Source organism: Bos indicus, chromosome 18, assembly GCF_029378745.1.
Source record: "Bos indicus isolate NIAB-ARS_2022 breed Sahiwal x Tharparkar chromosome 18, NIAB-ARS_B.indTharparkar_mat_pri_1.0, whole genome shotgun sequence".
Lineage (NCBI taxonomy): Eukaryota > Metazoa > Chordata > Mammalia > Artiodactyla > Bovidae > Bos > Bos indicus.
Window position 1 is genome coordinate 27,039,420 of NC_091777.1, and position 7,499 is coordinate 27,046,918.

A 7,499-nucleotide genomic window follows, 5' to 3' on the forward strand; every position below is an offset into this window, starting at 1 on the left:
ATAGAGCCAGTTACCTAAGTGGACGTTCCTAAATCTTCAGCCGGATGTTTCCGTAAATGCAGATCACCTCATCTTGTTCCTGCGTGGTTTCTAATCTCTGTTATGGAGAAGATAACATGCGTTATCTCCTGGGACACTTCTGAGGATTAGGCGAGATTAGCCGATTAGGTCGAAAAACAGGGTCTGGTTTAGCAAACTAGAAACAACTCGTGGTTATTAATGATAACCTTGTGTTTGTCAAATCCTTGCAGTTGTGTGTGGAAGGGAATTAATCATTCTTAAAGGAAAAAGCAGATGAATTTGAGACTCCAGACGTGGAAAGATTCAAACAAGTCCATTCTAAACAGTGGCTGTTTCTCTTTTTGGGGGCCATGCTGCACAGTTTATGGGAACTTGGTTCCCCCACCAGGGGTTGAACCCTGGCCCTTGGCAGTGAAATCACAGAGTCCTAACCACTGGACCGCCAGGTAATTCCCAGTGGCTGTTTCTGGGACCCTCTTCTCTGAAACCCAAGTAGAACTGTGTCTCTTGCCGACTTAGTTTATCTTCTATATCATGACAGTGTGTAAATGAGTAAGTCTGGATGCCTACCTGGTGTCACATTCTAGGCTCTTCCTAGAGCAGCCCCAACTTACTGTCTCAGACTCATCTGCTTACTCTCCGACCTCAGCCTTTGCCCTCACAGGCCGTGATTTCCATTCCCCGTCTGCATTAGTATCCTAACAACTGCTGTAACAAATTACTACAAACCGGATGTTTTAAAGCAACAGAAGCTATTCTGTCAGTTTTCAGTGGCTAGAATTCCAAAATCAAGGCAGGGTTCATTCCTTTGGGAGTCTCTGAGATGGAATCTGTTCCATGCCTTTCTCCTAGCTTCTGGCAGTTGCCAGCAATCCTTGCTAGCTCCTTGGCTTACTGACAGATTGCTCTAACCCCTGCCTCCATCTTCACGTGGTGTTCTCTCCCTGTGTGTCTCTTCACTTCTTACACGGATGCCAGTCATATGGGGTTAGGGACCACCATAAGGGCTTCACATTAATGGCTTGATTACATCTGCAAAGACCTCCTTTGCTAGTAAATCACATTCCCAGGTATGTGGGTTGGAACTTCAAGCTACCTGATTGCAGGATACGTTTCAATGCATAATAATCATTGTCGCCAGAGCCCAGCAATTATACTTCCCGGGACAGATCCTAGAGACCTTGTGTATGTTTAAGGATGTCAGTGAAACGTTATTGGTAAAACTAAGACACAGGCAACAACCTAGTTGCCTATCAAGAGAAAATTAGACGCATGTGCTGATACAGTCACACAGTGAAGAATTACAGACTGCTGACATGAATGAGCTCAGTTTATAGGTATCAATATGTATGACCTCAAGAACATAAAAAAGCAAGTTAGAGGACTATAAGTGTAATATGGAGCCGTTTAGATAAAATTTTATTTTATTTATTATTTTTTAAAGAAGTGATCGTATTTACTTATTTGTTTATTGCTTTGGCTGCACCCTGCAGCATGCAGGATCTTAGTTCCCCAACCAGGGGTCAAATCTACAGCTCCTGTGTTGGAAGACCGAGTCTTAACCATTGACTCAGGCTTCTTAAGCACTGGACTGCCAGGGAAATCCTTAGATAAAATTTGAAAATACACAAAACCATAGCATACATTCACTCATCAGTTCAGTTCAGTCGCTCAGTCGTATCCGACTCTTTGCGACCCCGTGAATCACAGCACGCCAGGCCTCCCTGTCCATCACCAACTCCCGGAGTTCACCCAGACTCATGTCCATCGAGTCAGTGATACCATCCAGCCATCTCATCCTCTGTCATCCCCTTCTCCTCCTGCCCCCAATCCCTCCCAGCATCAGAGTCTTTTCCAATGAGTCAACTCTTCACATGAGGTGGCCAAAGTACTGGAGTTTCAGCTTTAGCATCATTCCCTCCAAAGAAATCCCCGGGCTGATCTCCTTCAGAATGGACTGGTTGGATCTCCTTGCAATCCAAGGGACTCTCAAGAGTCTTCTCCAACACCACAGTTCAAAAGCATCAATTCTTTGGCACTCAGCCTTCTTCACAGTCCAACTCATCCATACATGACCACAGGAAAAACCATAGCCTTGACTAGACGGACCTTTGTTGGCAAAGTAACGTCTCTGCTTTTCAATATGCTATCTAGGTTGGTCATAACTTTCCTTCCAAGGAGTAAGCGTCTTTTAATTTCATGGCTGCAATCACCATCTGCAGTGATTTTGGAGCCCCCCAAAATAAAATCTGACACTGTTTCCACTGTTTCCCCATCTATTTCCCATGAAGTGATGGGACCAGATGCCATGATCTTCGTTTTCTGAATGTTGAGCTTTAAGCCAACTTTTTCACTGTCCTCTTTCACTTTCATCAAGAGGCTTTTTAGTTCCTCTTCACTTTCTGCCATAAGGGTGGTGTCATCTGCATGTCTGAGGTTATTGAAATTTCTCCCGGCAATCTTTTTTTTTTTTTTTTCTCCCGGCAATCTTGACTCCAGCTTGTGCTTCTTCCAGTCCAGCGTTTCTCGTGATGTACTCTGCATATAAGTTAAATAAGCAGGGTGATAATATACAGCTTTGACGTACTCCTTTTCCTATTTGGAACCAGTCTGTTGTTCCATGTCCAGTTCTAACTGTTGCTTCCTGACCTGCATACAGATTTCTCAAGAGGCAGATCAGGTGGTCTGGTATTCCCATCTCTTTCAGAATTTTCCACAGTTTATTGTGATCCACACAGTCAAAGGCTTTGGCATAGTCAATAAAGCAGAAATAGACGTTTTTCTGGAACTCTCTTGCTTTTTCGATGATCCAGCATATGTTGGCAATTTGATCTCTGGTTCCTCTGCCTTTTCTACAACCAGCTTGAACATCAGGAAGTTCACGGTTCACATATTGCTGAAGCCTGGCTTGGAGAATTTTGAGCATTACTTTACTAGCGTGTGAGATGAGTGCAATTGTGCAGTAGTTTGAGCATTCTTTGGCATTGCCTTTCTTTGGGATTGGAATGAACACTGACCTTTTCCAGTCCCGTGGCCACTGCTGAGTTTTCCCAATTTGCTGGCATATTGAGTGCAGCACTTTCACAGCATCATCTTTCAGGATTTGAAATAGCTCAACCGGAATTCTATCACCTCCACTAGCTTTGCTCGTAGTGATGCTTTCTAAGGCCCACTTGACTTCACATTCCAGGATGTCTGGCTCTAGGTCAGTGATCACACCATCATGATTATCTGGGTTGTGAAGATCTTTTTTGTACTGTTCTTCTATGTATTCTTGCCATCTCTTCTTAATATCTTCTGCTTCTGTTAGGTCCATACCATTTCTGTCCTTTATCGAGCCCATCTTTGCATGAAATGTTCCCTTGGTATCTCTAATTTTCTTGAAGAGATCTCTAGTCTTTCCCATTCTGTTGTTTTCCTCTATTTCTTTGCATTGATAAACATATGTAAAAGTTTGAAAGAATGCACCAAAGATCCAGTTGAGTTCAGGATCAGGAGGGCACAAGAGGGTGTTTGCCCTTGTGGAGAGAATAAGACAACTTTGTCATATTTGCTTCATAAAAAATTACAGAAAATGTTACCAATTATCACCATTCTGGGTACGGAACTCTGTAATAAATACATTTTACTTTCTCATAAGAAAGCAAATTTGAGATACTGGTATGAAAAGTGAATTGGAAAAGACAGTTGTTAGGGGTAGGGTTGTTGTTATTTAGTCACTGAGTCATGTCCAACTCTTTGTGATCCCATGGAGTGTAGCCTGCCAGGCTCCTCTCTGTCCATGAGAATCCATGGAATTCTCCAGGCAAGAATACTGGAGTGGGTTGCCATTTCGTTCTCCAGGGGATCTTCCTGAGCTATGAACTTGCGTCTTCTCCATTGGCAGGTGGATTCTTTACCACTGAGCCACCAGGGAAGTCCAAGGAGTAGGGAGGCAAGGTCAAAAGAAGGCTGACAATAATCCAGGCAAGAAATTCTCAATTGTCTGAGTTCAGATAAAAGTAGCAATGATGGAGGAAAGGTTACAGGTCTGGACTTATCAACGAGGAAGAATCAAAAGTGTTTGGTGATTAAAATTCAGGTAGAAGTAGAAAAGGAGTCTGAAATAATTCCCAGTTTATCAGTTAAAATTAGAGTTATCTGCAGGTAACAGAGATCCAAAATAACAGGCTTAATCAAGATAAAATGTATTTCTCTAACTTAAAAATCTAGAGATAGGCAGTCCAGGGCGAGTATGGCATTTCTGCCCCACACAGCCCTCAGCAACCCAGCTCGTGCCTCCATCCTCCATAAGGTGTGGCCCTCACCCAGTGGTCCAAGAAGGCAGTCATAGCTTCAGCCACCACGTCTCCATTCCAAGCAGGAGTCTAAAGGAAGAGGCGCACATACACACACAAAATCAAGTACAAAGGATACACAGTATTACCTTTTTTTGGCAGGTGGTTTTTGGGATCTTAGTTCCCTGGCCCCAGCTCTTGGCAGTGAAAACATGGAGTCCTAACCACTGGAATGCCAGAGAATTCTCAACCAGTTGCCTTTTAAGGGAGCTATAATAGAATGAGGCAGAATGTGGCAAAGATGAGCTGGAGGAGAGAGAGCTGGGGAGGGCCCAGGAGTGAGGACTCAGTGCCAGTTGTGGAAAGCAGGGAAGCCTTCATGGAGGAGATGGCATTTGATCTGAACTTTATAGGATGTATGATGGTTTGCATGTTGGGGAGGAAGGAAGGAGAAAACATGGCCCGTGTTCCACCTCACTGTCTAACTTGTCCCTGCTGCCCCCGCTGGTTCCTGTCTTTGTTCTCAACCATCATCAGGGTGGCTCTCCATCTTCTGACTCTTATCTTCAGAAGACAGTGGCTAGTTGGCTTCCCTCTTCTGACTGAGCACCTCTTCTGGCCATTTCCTGTTTTTTTTTTTTTTTTTTCCACCCTCTTACCTCCCACTCCCAACCCTACTATTAATGGCCTGGACTCCTGAATCCTGCATTTCAGATTTTGGTCCTCATCTGCTAATTAGCTGGGAAAGATCAAAGGCAGGAGAAGGGGACGACAGAGGATGAGTTGGTTGAATAGCATCACTAACTCGATGGACATGAGTTTGAACAAGCTCTGGGAGTTGGTGATGGACAGGGAAGCCTGGTGTGCTGCAGTCCATGGGGTAGCAAAGATTTGGACACGACTGAGTGACTGAACTGAACTGACTGAATTCTTTAATCCATCCATCTGCTTTTGCAATCAGAGAGCCTCTGGCAGCCTCCTCTGCCCTCAAGTCAACCATGTATCTGTACTTTATTTATATTCTCTTTATTTTACATATAAACTTCCAAGTAAACACTCATACACTCATATATATATGTCAAGTTCATCAGTTGTTGTTGTTGTTTTTTGGGGGGGGGGGGCTATGTTGTGTGGCTTTGGGATCTTAGTTCCCTGACCAGGAATTGAACCTAGGCCCTTGGCAGTAAAAAACATGGAGCCCTAACCATTGGACTTCCAGGGAGTTCCCATTCCCTTTAGATCAGTTTTAACAGACCACATGTAAGCCCTTGGTCCAGGCAGTCTGGGTGACCTTTGGATTCAGGCAGTCAGAGGCTCTGGATTCCAGCAATTGGAAATGACTATTGATAATATCATGCCTTGTTACATGGCGTCTGGAGCCTTTCTCCCATTTCCTGGTTGCCCTCAGGCATACTCAGAGGAAGTGTTTCCAGAAACTTTTCTGAGCTCAGAAAAGTCAGCCCCCTGGGCTCCAGGTAGATCCAAATATTTATTGGATTCTCCTGGGTGAAAGGGGGCAGGAATGTCTAATAGTGAGGAGATCCTGAGTCAAAGAAATTTTTCACTGTACTCAACCCTCATCATTGTTTGTATTATTATTTTAAAAATTACTCTTACCACACAGCCAGGAATTCTGCTGGAGTTCCAGCTGCCTGGAACTGAGCTGTCTATAGTCCTGAGAGAGCAACAAAGACAAAACTTCGCTAGCAAATCAATAACTCCTCTCAACCCAAAGGCCCACACTCCATCCCAATGCAGTTGTAGATCATAGAATCTAGAAACTGAAAGGGCTTTCAGAGCTCCTTCAGGACAGTGCTTCTCATGCTGTGATGGGCATTGGAACCACCCAGGGGTCTCGTGAAAATGCAGGCTCTGATTCAGCAGGTCTTAATGGGGCCTGTAATTCTGCTTTTCTTATAAGTTCCCTGACTAGGCCATTGCTGCTGACCAGTGGACCACGTTTGGAGCAGTGTAAATCTAGACCATGCCATGCAGCACTTTATAGATGTCAGTGGAAGCCTGTGTCCCAAACTCCAGACTTCCCACTGTATATATGGAGAATCTGAGGTCAAAGGAACGAAGTATTGCCTAAGGTCACCTGGCCAGCTGGGGCTTGAGACTGGGAACAAAAGCATAGATGAAGGGTAGATTCCTTTTACCAATTGCAGATGACTGTGAGGATCCCCTGATCTCTTCCTGACCTGGAGTCAGCTCCTTGGTAGCCTGTCCAGGAACCATCTCCAGGCTTCTGTTCCAGGCCCAGGCTGTGGATCGGTGCTGTGGGTCAGCGTCAGGCTGCAGGAAGAAAAGGTATAATCTTTTCTAGGCTAGGGAACTGAAGACCTTTAAGGAAAGAGAGACCTTTGCACAGAATTGTACTTTTAGGGGAGTGTTCTCACCATCACCACCTGGGGGAATGATGGAAGCAGGACTGGGCAGTAAGAACGAAGGCTCTGAAGCTATAATGGCCCTGAAGAGTGGTCCTGAACTGGGGCGAGGGGTCTGGCTTTTATACCTGTGTACAGTCCCTTGTCCTGCTGCATGACCTTGCCTGGCAAGTGAATGTTTCAGTGGAAAGGGAGCAGGGCATCTGAGCAGCCGCCCCCAGCGGCTACCACGTGGATATTTATATAAACTGTGTAAGGAGAGAGTACTTATGAGGGACCCACTTGTATGTGGGGGGTGTGTGTGTGTGCGCACACATGTGTATATGGTGGCTGGATAGGAACGTGCCTCTTTGGAACCTTCAGAGAGTGTTCATGTGCACTTGGGGTGACTGCATTTGAGTGTGACCTGTTGTGTCATTCATTTGTGTGTACACGTGGAAGTCAGCAGTGTGTGGCTCTGTGCCGACATCTGGGTGTGCCCCATTTGTGTGTGGGTGTGGGAGTGGTGGCAGCTGGACATGTACTGGCCTCCAGACCCACTCGATGAGAAGCCCTGTGGCCTCCTGTTCCGAGGAGAACAGAGGAGGCCCCTGAGCCAGGGCAGGGGATGCTGGGCTGTCTTTGTGGCCTTGGGTGGGGAGGGGATGGTACTGCTGAAGGCCACCTCATCTGAAGAAGCAGCCCTTTCTCTGGATGGACCGGGGCCTTCTGTATCCCCTCAACCCTTGTCCTCCATGCCCAGCTTGCCCCAGGAAAAGGTGCAGCCCTGGAAGAAGAGCTTGAGGGGAGGCCTGGGTGCAGGCACTCTTACCAG